Genomic DNA, 19,675 nt, shown 5'->3' with positions numbered 1-19,675 from the left:
GTAGATGTCCGAATTGGATAGCATCTGCAGTCATAACAACTGGGTTGTCCTGTCGTCAGGCAGCCCTTCAGTCGGCCGGATTCCAAAGTCCGGTCCGCTTCGCTGATGTCGCACTTCACCCGACGTCATCTCTGTTGGTCTTCGGGTATAAAAGCATCAGCCGACGCCATTTTCTTCAGTGTTTCTTGCCCCAGATGCCAGAAGCCCTATAGAAGGCTAAAAATTTTGGATAGATGCCAATGTTTCCAAAAGATAGAGGTAAACACAAAAATAAGCAAGTATGTACATAAATACAAACAAATACACCATGAAAGAAATCCCCCCACTAGCTAGCTATTAGAAGGGTAAACACCCTAGGAGTACCACAGAGGGAAGGAGGGAGGTAATCCTGACTGCAGATGCTATCCAATTCGGACATCTACATTTATGGTAGGTACAAAACTGTACTATGTCCTTCATGGATGCATCTGCAGTCATAACAACTGGGTAGAATACCATAGCCAACTAGGGGAGGAGGATAAAGGTAGATTATGGTGTATTTAGGATCCCTTGCAGAACAGCAGTGGCAAACCCTGCTCGGGATCTGGAATATAGAGGTAAGTTATAATGCTTGGCAAATGTATGCACGGAGGTCCAAGTAGCCGCCTCAATAATGTCTTTGGTAGCCACTCCTCGTAAGAATGCTGTGGTAGTGGCTGTTGCCCTTGTAGAATGAGGTCTTATGTTCTGTGGAATTTGTTTTCCATGGAAGGAGTAACAGAATCGTATGCAATGTCCTATCCATTTGGAGATTGTCTGTTTGGAAATAGCTTTTCCTTCCCTTCCTGTTGCATAGGCTACGAAAAGTTGGTCAGTCTTTCTGCTATTTTTGTTCTGTCCAAGTAGTAGCGTAGCTGTCTATGTACATCCAAGGTATGCAGTATTCTTTCCCCTCTGTTTTGTGGGTTGGGAAAGAAGGTAGGTAGGTGGATTGCCTGGTTTAAAGACACTCTGGATACCACCTTAGGCATAAATGTAGGATTAGTCCTCATGGACACTCTATCTTGGTGGAAGATTAGAAAGGGTTGCACTGCCATTAAGGCCTGTAGTTCTGAAACCCTCCTTGCTGAAGTAATTGCCAGTAGGAAAGCAGTTTTCCATGACAGGTGTTGTAGGTCTGCTGTTGCTGCTGGTTCAAAAGGTGATAGTGTCAATTTTTCTAGCACAAAGTTCAAGTCCCAAGCTGGCAATGGTGGTTTCCTTGGAGGTTTTACATTCTTGATTCCTCTGAGGAACTGCCTGAGCAAAGGGTGTGAAAAACAGGTGGATCAAAGCTGTATTCTGCTGAAATAGCTGATGCATGAATCTTGATGGAGGAGTAGGACAGGCCTGAATGAAGTAGCTCGGCCAGATACTCCAGAATGTTAGGCATATCTATGTTTGATACATCTTTTCCTCTTTCAGAACTCCAGATGACAAACCTTTTCCATTTCCCAGCATAATTCCTTCTAGTTGAAGGCCTGCGTGCTTCAAGAATAATGTCTTTAACTCTTTGTGAAAGTTCTGTATTAGCAGCTGCTATGTGATGTTCCATGCAGTCAGTTGCAGCGTTTTAGGTTTGGATGCATGGTGCTGAAGTTGTTCTGGGTTAGCATCAAAGGCATCAGGGTATTGGCCACATATTGTTCGAGACATGCTCCTCAGCAGTGGGTACCAATGCTGTCTTGGCCAGTTTGGAGCTATCAGGATTATCCTTGGACGTTCCTCCTTGATTTTTAGTAGTACTTTGTGTATCAAGGGAAGAGGTGGGAATGCATATGCTGTTAGGCCTTTCCAGCTGAAGGAGAGCGAGTCCACTTTCCATGCTAGTGGGTGGAATGTCCTTGTGCAGAATTTTTTGAGCTGTTGATTGAGAGGTGATGCGAATAGATCTATCTGAGGCATTCCCCATTTCTTCGAGATGGTCTTGAAGATATCCGGGTGCAGCTGCCATTCGTGGGCATCCGATGTGGTCCTGCTTAACATATCTGCTACAGAGTTTTCTTTTCCTGGCACAAATATTGCCTGTAACTGGATGTTGTAGCTGAGTGCCAGGGTCCACAGCTCCAAAGTCATTCTGCATAGGGGGTAAGAATGAGTGCCTCCCTGTTTGTTGATGTACCACATGACTGTGGTGTTGTCTGTCCTTATCATCAAGTGGTCCTCCTTGAGAAATGGTCTGAACTTTTGGATTGCCAGTTTTACTGCCAGCATTTCTTTTAGGTTGATGTGCAGGTGAAGTTGGTCCTGTGTCCACAATCCTTGTACGCATTTGTCCAGCATATGCGCCCCCCATCCTAGGTCTGAAGCATCTGTTGTGATGGTCTGGCTTGCTTGACCCTTGCGAAAGGGTAGGCCTGGGTTTGACTGGCATGCCTGAGCCCACCATAGGAACTCCTGTTTTAAGCATGGTATTAGTGGGATTTCCGTTTCTAGGCTGTGTCTGTGTTGGGACCATAAATTCTTTAGGTACCACTGTAGTTTTCTCATATGTAGTCTGGCAAATGGAACCAAGATTATGCATGATGCCATGAAACCCAAGGCCTGCAGTACCTTCCTTGCTGTTAACTTGTTCAGTTTTGTTAATGCCAAGAAGTAAAGAGGGAGCTCTTTTTGTTTTTCTGTAGTTAGGAATGCCATTTGTCTTACTGTGTCCAATTCCGCTCCCAGGAAAGTCCTTGTCTGGGATGGTATCAGTCTTGACTTTTGTAAATTGACTGTGTATCCCAGTGCTTGAAGCAAGTAAATGACCCTTTGTAAATCTGTTGTCAGCTTGCTTTTGTTGTCTCCTTGTATCAGGCAGTCGTCCAGGTATGGATAAATTTGAATTCCCTGTAGTCTGCAATGGCGATTACTGATGCCAGGCATTTTGTGAATACTCTGGGCAGTAGATAAGCCAAAGGGCAATGCTGAGAATTGATAGTGCTCTGATCCTGCAAGAAATCTGAGGTATCTTCTGCAGATTGGTCGAATGGGGACGTGCAGGTATGCCTCCTTGAGATCTAGAGTTACCAGCCAACACTCCTTGCCCAGCATGGGAAGAAGTTGCTGTAGGGTCAGCATTTTGAATTTTGGGACAATGATGTAAGTATTCAGGGTGGACAGGTCTAGAATTGGTCTCCAACTTTTTTCCTTTCTTGGAACTAGGAATAGTCTGGAGTAGAACCCCTTCCTTGCTCTGCTGTTGGCACTTTCTCCACAGCTCTCATGTTTGCTAACTCCATTATCTGTTGTAGAGCCTCTGTCTTTTGATTTGGAGGTAGATTCGGCATTCCTCTTTTGTCTGGTAAAGTGTGGAAGTGGAACCGGTAACCTTGATCTATGGTTCGTAAAATCCACTTGTCCTTTGTTATGTGGTGCCAGTTTTTTGAAAATAAGGTTAGCTTTCCGCCTAGAGGAGCTGCTATCTGTTCCCTGGTAGGCGGGTTTAGGATTAAGTCACTGTGGCTGTGTTGATGTAGTGGCAGGTGTTGAGTCTGTGCCTCTGTTGTTACCTTGCCACTGCCGTCCTCTGTAGGCACCTCCTCTGGATTGGATTCTGCCTCTGGAACGTCTATTCCTGCCCCTTTGAGGTCTTGTGGAGTCAGGAAAGGACCAATTTTTGGCAGGCCAGTTCCTGCTAAACCTTGGGGGTTGAACCTGCAAGAAATCTTTAACTGTCTGGACTGATTTTGCCTTTTCTTCCATTTTCTTCATAACCTGCTGGGCAGGTGTACCAAACAAACTTGTTTTATCCATAGGAGCATCTAGCAATTTAGATTTAACATGATCCGGTAAAGCTTGCTCCTTTAGCCATGCATGCCTTCTAATTACAGTGCCAGTCATGGCTGATCTAAATGAAGCCTCCAGTGCATCATAGCCACATTTTAAAGAGTGGTTACTAACTTGCTGTATGTTATTTACCATTTCTAATACATATTTCTTATCAAGAGATTCATCAGTGGTTAGCTTTTTAGTTAACTGATCAAGCATAAACTCTTGGTATTGTATCATGTGAAACTGACAGTTTAAAGCTCTAGCTGAGAGAGTGGCTGAAGTGTAAACCTTCTTACCCCATCTGTCTAGTGAGCTCGCTGCCCTTTCAGAAGGAACAGGGTTTTTGCTGTGGTCGCTACTGCCTTGGGACCCTGGGAAATAGTTTCGGGTCTGCAAGAGGGGCCTTGTAAAGGTGGTGAAGAGTATCTGGCACGCTGTAAAATCTGTCTGGTTTGGCAGGGGCTGGGGTAAAGAATCTGGAGCGGAGCAGACATCATTGAAAGCATCATCCACCACAGAGAGAACAGGAGGTATAGCTAAGGGCCTGTGCTGTGGAAGGTGCAAAAAGGTCCTAAGCCTTTTCCTGGAGTCTGAAAAATCCTGTTGCTGCCATTGGAACTGTTCTCGCATGGCATGCAAGGTTTCGCCAAAGGAGAATTCTTCTGGTGGGGAAGCAGCTGGAATGGATTCTTCAGCATCAGAATCTTCAAAAATGGAGAAAGGAGCCTCTGGCTGGTCAGTAATGTCTGATTCATCATCAGAATCATCAGAGGACACTGGCTCATGGGGCTCTGCCCTAGGTCTCTTCTCTGGGGGCTGAGAGGCCCTGTCTGGGTGAGATTGAGATCCTCTAATTAATGAAATTAAATCTTCTGCCAAAGTAAGCATTTGAGAACTGGAAGAGGGCCTGGTTGAGGGGGGTTTAACAGGCACTGTTTTAGTAGTCTTGGCTGCTTTAGCCCTGGTGAAGGCCTTAATGGACATGGCTGCTGGAGGCCTAGCAGCACCACGTGCTGGGGTAGAGACATCCAAGGGAATGGTGTCTGATAAGTCAGTGGTAAGCACCGTAGTGGGTAAAATTTCTGAGGCCGATTCAAGAGTGTTAGCAGGGACCTCAGTTGTAGAGATAGATTCAGCTGTATTTTGATCAGTTTTCTCGGTTTCGGCCGAAACCGAGACACTCGCGGTTTGCTTAACCATGGTTTCGGCCGAAACCACGGACCGCGAGTGTCGGTCTTTTTCTTTGCGTTTTTTGGCAGAATGCGTAGTCGGAGGATCCGACGGCATAATGTACGCAAAATCAGAACCGAAAAACTGTTCTGCAAACTCCGACCGACGTCTAAGCGTTCGTCGGTTGAAAGAAGCACAGGACGAACAGGCTGCTACGTCGTGGGCTGGGCCTAAGCAAGGCAGGCAGTAAGAGTGGAAATCTTTATGAGGTATTTGTTTCCCACAGGTTAAACAATTATTAACTTTTTCTGACATCGGCTGAGGCAAGAAAGAGTCCCCAACGGGGTACTTAGCTTTAGAAGTCTTCGAAGTAGTATTCGGTAGAAGTAATCTCTGGATCCGACCGACCGGCACTTGCGAACAGCTTTTGCTTCGGGCGCCACGCGGCAAGAAAGACTGAAGAAAATGGCGTCGGCTGATGCTTTTATACCCGAAGACCAACAGAGATGACGTCGGGTGAAGTGCGACATCAGCCGAAGCCGGACCCGGACTTTGGAATCCGGCCGACTGAAGGGCTGCCTGACGACAGGACAACCCAGTTGTTATGACTGCAGATGCATCCATGAAGGACATCAAGAAAACTAACCAGAGATCCTGTAAAGGTTTTAGAGATAGTTTGGAAATTTTATGAAAATTTGTATAAAAGCATAGGTGTATAAATCAAGAAAGAGCACAAATGGAAATGTTTATGGAAGGTTATGCCAAGGTTAGAGGAAAATGAGGCTCAACAACTAATAATCAAGATAGGAGATAAAAATAGTGATGCATAAATCAATCTGCAGGAAGTCACCAGGATGAGATGGTATTGCTGTGGAAGGTTGACAGTTAGGATGGAGGAAAAGTGATAAAGATCTAGAAGATTTTGTTTAACAGTATTTTAAAAGAAGTGGTAGCACCAGCGTCTTGGAAGAAACAGTGGTGGCTGTATTACCCAAAAAAAGAGTGCAAGGACCCATCAGACCCAGCTTCATAAATACCCATTTCAATTTTAAACCATGATTTAAGTGTTTTTGTCTATACTATCTACAGAATGGCAAAGGTGTTGCCAAAACTGACACATATAAATGTGGTTTTGTGGTGGGGAAGCAAACATTTGACAGCATTAACAGAAGCAGGATGATCCAGACCGAAGTAAAATTTAAGAAAATATCACTGCTGTTGTTGGGTCTTTATGCAGAGTAAGCATTCAGAGTAAGTTGAGATTTTATGAGTAAAACAATGGAAACATTTGCATTCCTTGAGACAATAAAGTTAATCAGGAAAAAGGGTTCCTCTCCAATAAGTAAACCAGGCAAGGGTTTCCTCTGTTATTTGCTTTATATTTAGAGCCACTGGCAAAGAAATTAAAGGACTCAGAAATTCAAGGATATTACTGATATGTCAATCAAGAAATGTTAGTTTTATTTGCAGATATTTTGTACCTGACAAATCCAAAAAAGGACATTGGTGAGTTGTGGAACTCTTTTCGGGATATAAAATTAATGAAGATAAAACAGACTATAGCTATAAATTGTGTACCACACATTAATTTTTCAGCAATACCCATATTTATGGCGGCACAATAAGATGAAGTATTTAGAAGTATGGATTAAGAAAGCTTCTGTTATGGCTGCTAAGGATATGTAGGAAGAGACTAAACAGAAGATAATGCAAAAGCTAAGAAACAAGAAGCTCTTGTTTATGGACACAGAATGTAAGACACGAGCAGTAAAAATGTTTTGGTACCTTTACTGTTTATACACAAGTCAAGCATATTTTTACCAACCAAAGGAGATGTAGGCAATAACTGATAAAGTGGTGAAGGAATTTATCTGGGAGAGTAAGAGAACAAGAGTTGAATGAGACAAGTTGATCCTCCCAACAGGACAATGTGGTTTAAGATTACTGGATTTGAAGGGATATTTTAGAGCTACACAGGTAAGCCTCATATACATAATATATGCAAAAGGTTATAATTCAAAGTGGAAAGGAATACTGATGAAGTGGGTGGGGGGCTTCAAAAATAGAGACAGAGAGTGAGATTTTGTATGCACATCATTGAAGTAGAATACTTACAACTATGCAGAATATTATACTTGTGAAGTTGCAGAAAATATTCCAAGAACTAAGCCAACATGGGAATGGGGAAATGAGAAGTTCCCAATAGGGATGATTGCAAGTAGGGGTACAGAAAACAGGCAAGACAGGGCTGAAATTTACTGGAGAAAACCAACAAAGGAACCCAAGGTATTGGAAGCAAATAACTAGACAGGGAAAGGCAAAATACTGGGATAAGACCAACTAGTACTTTGAACTTGTGTTAAAGATTACTTTCTCTACCAGGGATTGATATTAGAGTATAGGTAAAGAGAAGGGAATAGGGGAGTCCTAAGTTAAAGATCTGCTCAGGTAGAGTTTTAGTCAAATCTAGAACAGAGGGTGCTGTTAAACAGATAATAAGAGTAATGCATGGTAACTATAACAGTGAAATCAGGGAAGGTTAGAAAAGACTGGGAAGAGAGCCTGGAAAAGTGATGTACAATGAAACAATGGGATGACATGCATATTGGCTCGCAAGGTCCAGGAGGTTTAGGATTTTTGCTTGGTAGTGTTTGCACTGGTATTTTAATACCCTTAGCAGATTTCATTTTTTCCCCAGGAAGACAGCAAATGTTAGAGATGTAACAGAGAAGTGAAAGTAACTGGGGATATACTTTTTCGGAGTGTAAAGTGTTGCCAGATTTTCAAACCTCTCTATAGAGTACTCTGCCAGCAATACTGAGGAAGGACATTGGCTAGAACTAAGAAAATGATTCTTTTGAGCTGGCACACAGGATCTGAACTACCTAACCAAAGTTAAGCCCTCACAAAGGTCAATTCTGTTGACTGCAAAAAAAAAAAAAAACATCTGAATATGAAATACTGAATATTGTAAAATAATATATAAAATGGAAAGAATTGTTTAGAAATGGAACTGAGCAAATTACATAGAAATAAATTAAATTTGTAGGAATAACATGCAGAATAGTATTCAGGAGGAGAAGTGAGGTTTAAGACAAGGCAGTAATTGAGCAATTTAGTAATGCTGGATGGAATAACAGTTGCTATAAAGAAATAAATTATATGTAATGCACGATGTATAGAAATGGAAAAATATTAATTGATTTTGTTTTCTTTTCTATTAATGTATATGTGCCATTGTTTTAACTGATAACTGAATAAAGGTGTTAAAAAATGCATTGTCATGTCCAAGACACTGACAGATACCTCTGAAGGGCAAAATTTGTTCTACTGTTAAAAACGTCTGAATATTAAAGCTTTACTTACCATTAAGCCTGTAATAACATTCTTGTCAGAACAGTATTAAACTCATGTTAAAATAACAGTTTCCTTGTCACAAATAAAGCACATGTGCCAATCTTACAGTATTTGTTAACAAATAGTTTGGATTCATAGTATATTCATCATAAAAAAAAAACACATTACCAGAAAAAGAACCTTTTTGTTGCTCTTCAATACATTTTATTTAAACCACCAATACTGGGTGAGAGAGAACATTTTTAAGTGCTAACGAATATCCCAGTTTATACCACCGACTGTCAGATTGAACAAATGAAATTAGCTTAATCTCAGTTGTTCTTTCCAAAGGGGAATGGAAATGTCCATGAAGAGCCGTAAAGTACAGTTGTGTACACCTACCATAAATGTAGATGTTTGAGTGTCTTCACTGTTGCAGTCATAACTGTAGGGTGATCCTGCCGGCAGGCAGCCCGAGGTTGGCCAGAATCACAAAGTCTGGGTCCGGCGTCGGCTGTACAAGCTAGTACCCTGACGTCAGTACGCTCTGGTACATAGCCCTCAGCCGACGCCATCTTCTCCAGCCTTTCTTGCCCCAGATGTCAGAAATCCCCAATAAACAAAAAATGAGTCCCACAAGGAAACACAAACACACCATAAAGTGAAAAAAGAGGGGATAGGAGGGAGGGAAACACCGACTGCAACAGTGAAGACACTCGAGCATCTACATTTATGGTAGGTGTACACAACTGTACTATGTTCTTCGTGTTTCACTGTTGCAGTCATAACTGTAGGGTGGAATCCCAAAGCAGTGAAGAAAGGGAGGAGGCTTAGATAGAAGAAGGGGCAGCAAGAAGGCCCTGCAAAACAGCAGAGGCAAAACCTGCCCTGGTCGGTCTTAGAGTACAAAGGGAGATTGTAGTGCTTGGAAAAGGTATGCACAGAACTCCAAGTGGCAGCTTCCAAGATATCCTTGGTAGGGACTCCTCTGAGAAAAGCAGTAGAAGTGGCAGCAGCTCTAGTAGAATGACTTCTCACAGTACCTGGAAACTGTTTCCCATGATGAGTGTAACAAAATCTTATTCCATAGGCAATCCATTTGGAAATAGTTTGTTTGGAAATAGCCTTTCCAAGAGAACTGGAGGCAAAAGAAACAAACAATTGGTTAGATTTTCTGAATTCTTTAGTCTTGTCCAAGTAAAAACGTAACTGTCTGTGTACGTCCAAAGAATGCAAAATCCTTTCCCCTTTATTTTGAGGATTAGGGAAGAAGGTAGGAAGGTGAATAGTCTGATTTAAAGCAACTTTCGAAAATCACCTTAGGCATGAAAGTAGGATTGGTCCTCAAGGATACTCTGTCAAGATGGAAAAGTAGGTATGGCTCCACAGCCATAAGAGCTTGCAACTGTTTCTAACAAAAGAACTGTCTTCCAGGATAAAAAGTTAATATCAGAAGCCACAGCAGGCTCAAAAGGAGGCAAAGTGAGTTTTTCCAAAACATAGTTAAGATCCCAGGCAGGGACAGGAGGGGTCCTAGGAGGCCTCAAATTCTTAGCTCCTCTCAAGAATTGTCTCACCAATGGATGAGGAAAAACAGGAGGGTCAGTATTAAAATGAGCAGATATAGCAGAAGCATGAATCTTAACGGAAGAAAAGGAAAGGCCTTTAGACAAAAGGTCTGAAAGGTAAAGCAAAATAGACGAGAGATCAGGCACAAAAGGGTTAGAGCCACGGTCCTGCATCCAAATACAAAACCTTTTCCATTTAGAGGCATAGGATTTCCTAGTGCTAGGCCGTCTGGCTTCTAGAAGAACATCCAAAACTTGTTTGGGGAGCTTAGAAGAAATCAAAGTTCCTTGAAGAGCCAAGCTGCCAGGCAAAGGGTCTTGAGATGAGGGTGTAGCATCTGACCCTGATGCTGGGACAGAAGAGAAGGGTACAGAGGAAGGATCCAAGGAGGTTCCAAGCAGAGATGTAGTAAGGTTGGATACCAAAACTGTCGAGGCCAATTTGGAGCAATCAAGATGATGAACTTGGGCTTGTCTTGTTTTATCTTCAGTAATATCCGGGAAGAAGAGGAAGAGGAGGAAGGCATACCCGAAGGTTCCTCCAACTGAATGACAGGGCATCCACTTTCCAAGCTGTTTTGTGGAAGGACCTGGTGCAAAAGAGAGGCAGCTGATGGTTGAGATGGGATGCAAACAGATCTATCTGGGGACACCCCCAAACTGCAGTTATCCTGTTGAATAAGTTGGTGTCTAGCATCCATTCGTGAGGATCCAAAATGTTTCTGCTTAGGCTGTCTGCTAAGAGAGTCTGCTTTCCTGGAATGAATTGAGCCTGAAGATGCAGATTCAGACTTAGAGCTATGTCCCATAAAGCCATAGCTAGTCTGCAAAGGGGGTATGAATGAGAGCCCCCCCTGCTTGTTTATGTACCACATGACTGTGGTGTTGTCTGTACGAATTAGAAGAGGCCCTAGTTGCAAAAGGTTCTGGAAGGCTAGAAGAGCATTTTGAACTGCCAACATTTCCTTCAGATTGATGTGCCAGTGAAGGTGATTCTCTGTCCAGGTCCCCTGCTGGCAATTGTTTAGAAAATGTGCTCCCCAAGCATGATCCGAGGCGTCCGTGGTTATGATTTGAGAAGGTTGAGGTAGACGAAAAGGCTTCTCTTCGTTTAAAGCGCACACCCTGGACCACCAAAGGAACTCCCTCTGGAGGCAGGGGATCAGAGGAATCAAAGTGTCCAGATCTTGGTAATGCTGAGACCATACACTTTTCAGGTACCATTGAAGCTTTCTCATATGAAGCCTTGCATTTGGAATTAACAGAATGCATGAATCCATATAGCCCAGTGCCTGCAGGAATTTCCTTGCAGTGAGCTGAGTTAAGGTTGCCAAGGTTTTGAAAATTGAAGCCAGCTGTATTTGTTTTTCTGGCGTAAGGAAAGCCCTTTGTAAGGTTGTATTTAGGAGGGCTCCCAAAAATATCATTTGTTGAGAAGGAACCAATTGGGACTTTTTTATGTTCACTGAAAATCCCAGGAGGAGGAAGAGACGTTGAACAAAATTCAGATGTTGAAGTAAAAGGTCCTTGCTGTCTGCCTGGATAAGGCAGTCGTCCAAATAGGGGTAAATCTGAATCCCCTGAAGTCTGCAATAAGCCACTACTGGGGCCAGGCACTTGGTAAAAACCCTGGGCGCAGTAGATAAACCAAAGGGCAGTACAGAGAATTGAAAGTGCCTCGAGCCTGCTTTGAATCTGAGGAATTTCCTGCGTTCCTGCCTGATGGGAATGTGTAAGTAGGCCTCCTTGAGGTCCAATGTCACCATCCAAGCGTCCTGGGAGAGTACTGGAAGCAGTTGTTGTAGAGTAAGCATTTTGAATTTTGGAATTTCCAAAAAAGTGTTTAACACCGGTTTTGTTTTCTTGGAACCAGAAATAGTCTTGAGTAAAAGCCTTTTCCTTTTTCTGAGAGAGGAACAGGCTCTATGGCTCTCATGGCAAGTAGAGCATCCACTTGATTTAAGGCCTCTGCCCATTGATGTTTTGGCAGATCTGGCCAACCGATAACCCTTGGCAGAGTATGAAAATGGAACTTGTAGCCTCTTAAAATCACGTCCAATACCCATTTGTCCTGGGTAATATGAGCCCAATTCCTGTAAAAAAGAGAAAGCTTTCCTCCGAGAGGGGCATCCAGGTAAGGGGGTCCTGAAGCCCAACCGAGACAGTCATCGAGTCTGCTTCCTTTGAGATTGGGATCTGTCTTCTCCCCTTCGAGGTGAAGAAGCAGTCCATTGTCTGGATCTGTAAGAGGCCTGAGCTTGACCACGACCTCTGGAGCATCTATATCTTCCCCTTTGAGGCCTGTCAGACGTGGGAAAGGACCAATTTTTGGAGGGCCAATTCCTGGAAAATCTAGGAGGCTGAACTTGTAAGAAATCTTTCACAGTCTGCATAGATTTTGCCTTTTCTTCCGTCTTTTTAAGAACCTCTTCAGCCTTGGATCCAAATAAAACATCATGCTGAACAGGGGCATCTAAAAGTTTAGCCTTAACCTGTTCAGGCAAACTTTGTTCTTGAAGCCAGGCATGTCTCCTAATAACAGTACCAGAGGCTGCGGCCCTGCAAGAAGCTTCCAAAGCATCAAAACCACAATGCAAACTATGCTTGTTCACTTGTTCAGTTGCATGCAATACATCCTGCAATTCCTTATCCTCTGCACATGCCGGAGAGGAAGCAAGCTTTTGCTTCAAAACTGACAAAAGAAATTGCTGATACTTAAACATATGAAACTGGCAATTTAAAGCCCTAATAGCAAGGGTAGCAGAAGTATATACCTTTTTACCCCACCTGTCTAAGGCACGAGAATCCTTCTCGGAGGGAATAGGATTTTTGGAAGAAGCAATCTTAGCAGCCTTAGAACCCTGAGAAATAGTTTCAGGATCCGCAGAAGGGTTCTTGGAATAAGAATAAATGAGAATCAGGGACCCTGTAAAATCTAACAGGCTTAGAAGGAGCAGGGGGCATGGAATCAGGATTCAAATTAGCCTCAGAAAAAGCATCATCCACAACATCAAGAACAGGAATAGCCAAAGGCCTGTGTTGAGGAAGAAGAAGGAATTCCCTAAGCCTCTTCTTGGAAGCAGAATAATCCTGACCTTCCCAATGAAAATGTTCCCTCATCTCATGTAAGGTCTCCCCAAAAGAGAAATCCTCAGGCGGAGAAGAAGAGGGCAGGGAATCCTCTGCATCCGAATCCTCATAAGGAGGAAAGGAATATTCCTGATCAGAGGAAGAAACAGAAGATACAGAAGCCTGGTCAGAGGAATCCAAAGGAACATCCTGTCGAGGCCTTTTCTCTGGAGGGGGGTGAGAACCCCTAATCATTGTAAGCAAATCCTCAGCCATCCTTAGCAATTGCTTCTGTGTCTTGGGAGTAGCTTCAGAAGTAGCTGGAGCAGAAACTTTAGGTTTAATTGGAGTCTTGGACTTTGCCTTTGTCTTTGAAATGGTGATGTGAGTAGGCCTGAATACCCCCTCAGAAGCCGGTACCTGCACAGCGGTTCCGGACCCATCAAAGGGAGCGACATCCGAAGGTCCTGCAGCAGATAAAACAATAGGCCTTGATGGCTCCCCATGGGAGTCCGTATCGGCCATCGGTTCAGAAGTGGCGGACGACAGGGGCTGCAAAAGCGCCTCACTGACGACAGCCGAACCGGACGCTGGCTCCAACTGCGACGAATCCTGTTTGGACCTCGGAGGCCTGTCCTTGTCTTTGCGCTTCTTTTGAATTCCGGTAGAATCAGACGACATTCTATAATTGAAGCATCTGCCAAAATAATTTAAAGCCCAGTCGTACCGACGCTTAACAGTGCGAGAATTGAACCTGGCACAGAACCGACAACAAGAAACGTCGTGGTCAGGGCCTAATCAAGGTAGACAGTAAGAGTGGAAATCTTTATGAGGTATCTGTTTTCCACACGCTATACAATTATTAACTTTTTCTGACATCGGAGGAACAAGAAAAAGATTCCCCAACGGGGTACTTAGCTTTGAGAAGAGAAGTAAGAACTTCGGACCGACAGCAATCAAATGCGTAGATTGAAAATCGCCAACCAACGACTTGCGAACTGCTTTCCACCGCACGGCAAGAAAGACTGGGGAAGATGGCGTCGGCTGAGGGCTATGTACCAGAGCGTACTGACGTCAGGGTACTAGCTTGTACAGCCGACGCCAGACCCAGACTTTGTGATTCTGGCCGACCTCGGGCTGCCTGCCGGCAGGATCACCCTACAGTTATGACTGCAACAGTGAAACACGAAGAACATCAGTCATAACTGATGTTGAATGACCAGACTGGGAAATGTGTGCTGCCACTGGGTTGTCAGTCATTTTTGCTTGTAACCATGTGTCAGCAGACATTCATCCTACTCCTGAGTATCTTGCCTCTCTCTCACATGCAACTTGCCTCCCGATATTTCCTGCATTTGATTAAAGGACAACAATGGGATTCTATTATTAAATGCTCAACTTCTCGGTCTTTTTTTCTCCCTATTTACTGTCCCTGCTACGAATAAACAAAAATACAGCATTTAAAATATTTTAAACTAACTGTTTCTTTCTACTAGAACAGTACCTTACTGTACTGTGGTGGTTTCACTTTCAAAAAACTTTTGTCCCGCCCTTGGTGCAGTCTCCCAATTCACTGATGTCATCAAGGCCACTGAATACAGGTAGATTTCTGGCCATTTCCCTCCCCAAACTGACATACCACTACTGTCCTAAAAACCCACCCATGCTGATGTCACGACTCCCTGGTCCTTCCCCTACCCAAGTCTCCTGCTGTGAGCTGTCAATCACAGCAGGAAACAGCTCATATTACCTTTAGCACTTTGACAGCTAGGGAAGTTAGGTGTGAAGGGGGATGGGAGAGGAGTCTAATCTAGTACAATTCAGGCTTCGCAAAAGACCGTAGCTTAGCCATTCTAAAAAGCAGCAGCAGTAAAAAGCACTTTGAAAGTTGCTTCTGTGGCATTTGTACTGTTTGTGTTTTAAGTAGTCACTGAATGGCATGAAATGTTACTTAAAACTAACTGAATAAAACACAGCAGTGTATGTATGTAAAATCAATGCAGTGACAGGAGCTTTAGGAAGAAAGAAGCCTGTGTGATGTAATTTTTTTTACAGACAAGCACTGCATTGTGGGATACCTAGAGGCATACTAAACAATCAGAATTACTTCAAGATGCCAGACCCCACGTGGTCAAACTGGGAAATTATGTATAAAAATATTTAAAAATCTGTAAATAGTCCCAGAGTGGTGTTAAAATGTAGGAAACACCAAACCATGGTGAAATAAACATGTTTTTTTGAGTCTGTGGGTGCGGGTCTCCTTTAACTAAACCACATTTTAAAACAGCATAGATACTCTGTGAAGAGACGTTGGAAGCTTTACAAATCATCTGACATGTTTTGTTATGCCATTTGGGCTAAGTTCTGTTCTGGTGTGTGTTTTTCGACGGAGTCTCTTTAATCTGGTGGTTGTTTAAATGACAAGTAGTGGGACTGCTTGAAAACAGAGTCTCAGCTTGTCATCCTCACTGAACATTGGTAGGTCCCTTACAATTCTGTCAAGCTTTTTAAGCTCTGTATGTTGCCACTATGTTACAAGAGTTTCTCTCATTATTCTGGAGCAGTTATTCCAGTAGTAGCTAAAGTGTTTGGTCAACTACCCTGTCAAACTCCCTAACACAGTGACTTTGAGCGAACATTGCTTCTTTTAGCTGGGTCAACTCTCTCTCTTTCTGATTCACTAGTAAAAATGCAGTGATACTGCAGTGCTTAACTAAGTTACTGACTTCTTTGCATGGTCTGGATGATTACTGCTTCTTTGCAGATACACCTGTTTGCCAGCTGCTTTCCAGTTTTAAATTAGTAAGCACAATCGTCACCAAGGAAATCTGGCGGAAGAAGTGTTATTTCTCTTAACACACCTAATATTAAATGCAACAGACAAAAATGCCATCAAGCGACATCTACAATGAAATCAAAGCTCAGGCAGCAACTCTTTCTGCATTGCTATTTTTTTCAACAAAATGCAATTTAAATATATCTGCTTTATATGCATGAGCACAAGACTTGCTGTATAGGTTAGGTGAAGGTCAATGCAGTAAATGTTTAGCTGCAAACCAGACAGCAAACTCAATTAATATGAATTAAAGAACTTCTACTAAGATGCTGCTAACTAGCCTGAAATCAAGACTCTCTACTGATGCATACATTACTTACATGCTGTATACAAATTCACAACTATCCTGGACTAGACAAAAACATCCAACTAAAACAAATTAAAAATCATCATAAATGGCCAGATATCCCCAAGTATCACCCCCTGAATGACATTTTTCAGGGCGCTAACTTTTTTAGTTGGCATGAAAGCTCCAAAGGGCTCGACTCCTAGACCGTTGATTTTCTACAGCTTTGCTAGAGCTGACAAAGGTCTGGGCATATGGAAAATGGGTTATTGCAGCAGTGATTAAATGATGACATCACAGGTTTTCACACTGTCACAGTAAGCCTCTCTCATCCTTCCTCACAAAATGACATAATGCCTTACCAAAGCATGCAAAATCAGGAATAAAACACACTTATTGAGAGTGGTTTGTGATCAGCTGATCAGTTTACTACAGAAAGACTTTTCAGTTATACACAACAAATGAAAGATTTGCCTCATAATATCCACCATTAATGTACACAACCGAACAAATTTCTATTTGTCTGCATTTAGTCAAACCTTCCTATAGAAGAGATATGTAAACACTAACATTAGTTCTTAGTTGGGGTGATTATGCACACAGCCTGCATGCCATCCCTACGTCTGCATGGGTTTTCAAAAGGTGCTGTGGTTTCCTCCCACTTCCCAAAGACATGCCATGGTGAAATGGCATTCTCCTGCCCATGGACTGAGTGCTTTGTACGACTGAGTGAGCATGTACATCCTATAATGGTCCGGTGTTAAATACAAGACTAGTTCCTCTGCCTTGTGACCAATGAGTGCCAGGATAGGCTCCATCTAGCTACACACTTCAAAAATGGATGAAGCAGATAACTGGAGAGTGAATGAACATTTTAAATGCAAAAAAATTCACCCTTGAGCTGAAGGAGCTCTCCTCAAGAAACATCGACCTAGAACATCATTAGTTGTAAATCAAGGGTGTTGTCTATTACTTGCGTTATTGGGTAAATTGAGCTAAGTAAAGACAATGTACTCAAGTAGACAGCTCACATGGCATATCTACTACAATTCAGTATAAAAGAAATTAAGTCTGCTTTGCTATGCAATTTGGCAAGTTGTTATCTAACATATATATTTGAAAGTTTCTCAAAAAAGGTAAGAAAAATGTAAAAACTGAAGTTTATGTACAGAGAGCTGAAATGGCTGCACATTTTAAAACAACTGAATCACTTTCCAAATTCAAGGTGGAGAAAATCTGCAGTTTTCAAAGAATACTCAAGAGGGAGACAGGCACAGCCAATTTAAAAGCTTATGTAACTTCTCCAACCAAATACGAATGAACAGCCAATATATTACCACTCCAGTGACAGTATTCAGAGAGAATATATTTCTGTCTCAGGAAAGCCAGTGTTCTAACCAATCATTTCCTCGTTTTCAGAAACTCGCCTGGCAACAGGAAATTACAGGGAGTGAAATATGAGTAACTACACCCAGTAGTGAAAGCACTCATAATTGCAAGAATGTTCTAACATGCAGAGACCTAGTTCTAGAAAAAAAGGGGCCCAATTATAACTAACCCAAATCAAGAACACTGCACTTATGTGAATCAATATTTACAAAATGCACATATTATCATAGATAAGGAATTTCTGCAAATATTTACAAATTACAAAACTGCAGGCACCAATTCTACAAAGCACAGTGGGAAGCAATGTCACAAGAACATTGTACAGAACATGCTTATCTCAGAAGAACGCAAAGAAGCAAATGCAAAAATGCAGTGCATAAAAACTTGCATCAACTGCTGCAGCCCTACTCCTTGCACAGCATTAAAAGGCCAACAACTTTTTATTTATTATTATTCAGTACTGGTTCTCGATCTTCTACAATGCTGTTCTCTTTTAGGTGAAAATAACCAATGAACAGGAAGTAAAATTAGTTTCTTCTCTTTTTCTCTCTTTTTCCAATCTAGTATACAAACGAACCTCAACCACAACTGTGCTACAGACAGAATAATCAACTCCTAAAAAACATGAAGCAAACTATTAATGTTTTCAAACACATCAACATTATCAATACCTGTGAATTCTAGAAGTAAAGCTGCTTTTGCACAGAAGCACAGATTTAAACACGTTATTTCAGTTTAACTGCCTTGCTGGTAAGGAATTTAGTGTCACAGAACACTTCTGAAAAACTGACTCACTCATATTCAGCAGCACATTAAGTAGTTCTATATGCATCCCAATCCATGCAGAAATGTGCATGCTAGCAGTACTGGTTGTGGGTGTGTACTAGGCAGAGGGGGTTCTAAGTAATACATATACCATTATTGCTTAGACTATCCCTAATACACACATTTAATAAGACATGCATAACTGTTTTAATCAAAATTCTACTCAGTCAGCAGTCCTAAATTACTCAAATCAGAAACACTAAAGCTAAAGTACATGTTTGCACATAAATGATTTAGTCATCGGCATTACTGCAAAAAAAACTCCACTTTACATATGAACAAATGTCTTCAGTGTAAAGTCAAAGTCAATATCTACATGAATATTCACAAAGGCCACTGGTTGGCCAATTTAGAAACAGTCACAAAAAGGCAAAAATGCCATAATTTTGAGGTACAAATCACTACACTATATACTGCACTATATTCAAATGATCACATAACCAACTGCATTTGTACAACAAATTTTTCTGTGCAGCTGTACAAAAAAACAACTAAGGTAATGTGTGTAAACATATAAAACATACCCAAGAGGGAGCCCAGCCATGTTAACAGACTATCAGTTTTCTGGGACAAAACTATACTAGACTTCTTTCGACACCGAAGAAATGTAAGACAATTTGCATAGTCTCTCTGGTTGGCTGATACAGAGTGCCTTATGCCAGCAAAGGGTTGATCCACCTTAAGCAATCAGAAGGCAGAAAAGCAAACTCTGCCTGACAACAAGAAAAGACAAACAGGCAATGCTTTTCAAATCCAGAAGTGTGAAAACATGAGCCAGACTGCAAAACAGGCACAATTCTCGCAGAATTTTTCTGTTTTACAAAATGGTTGTGAACTCAAGTGCCCTGTTTTTTTTTTGTTTTTTTTTACTGTATATTACACTATTAAATCAATACCATTTATATCACATTAAGAATTGTTAAGGATAGTGGATGTTAACAGTTAATCATCAACTAAAAAAAATAATGCTTAAAAACAGACTGACACAGCAAACAATAAACAAGATTTAATTTTTTTTTTTTTTTTTGTGGGTGGGAGTCCCAGCAACGACAGCACAAATCAAAATGACTACTCTCAGCAAATGAATGCATCCTCAAAACAATTTGTGCAACCAACATTCTCAAGAATCTACAGCCCTATTGCTACACCTGAAAAAACAAAAACAAACGTATACTGTGGTCTAATAAAACACAATCTTTTACTACAGCATTACATATTTGCCTGCTGGATCTTCAAGGTTTAGCAACTACAGTACCTGCATATGAAATCAGCAAATTTGGACACTTTAAAAAACCCTCAACATTTGCTTTTTAGAATACTAATCCCACCCTTTCAATGGTATACAATGAATCCAGCATACAACATTAACTTTAGTTCAACGCATCACAACAATATTTTATGCTGACACAATTAGAAACAATG

The 19,675-nt window shown here is 41.8% G+C and overlaps 1 protein-coding gene across 5 annotated transcripts in view; it reads right to left on the bottom strand.

Annotated features, from left to right (window-relative positions):
- LOC122804204 (activating transcription factor 7 interacting protein) overlaps positions 1-19,675 on the bottom strand; it is a 758,747-nt gene that overhangs the window by 609,084 nt on the left and 129,988 nt on the right. The gene's annotated exons all lie outside the window — the stretch shown is intronic.

The sequence above is a fragment of the Protopterus annectens genome, chromosome 1.part1 (assembly GCF_019279795.1).
Source record: "Protopterus annectens isolate FY-2018-M chromosome 1.part1, PAN1.0, whole genome shotgun sequence".
Taxonomy (NCBI): domain Eukaryota; kingdom Metazoa; phylum Chordata; order Ceratodontiformes; family Protopteridae; genus Protopterus; species Protopterus annectens.
This window is presented reverse-complemented; position numbering and strand designations above follow the sequence as displayed.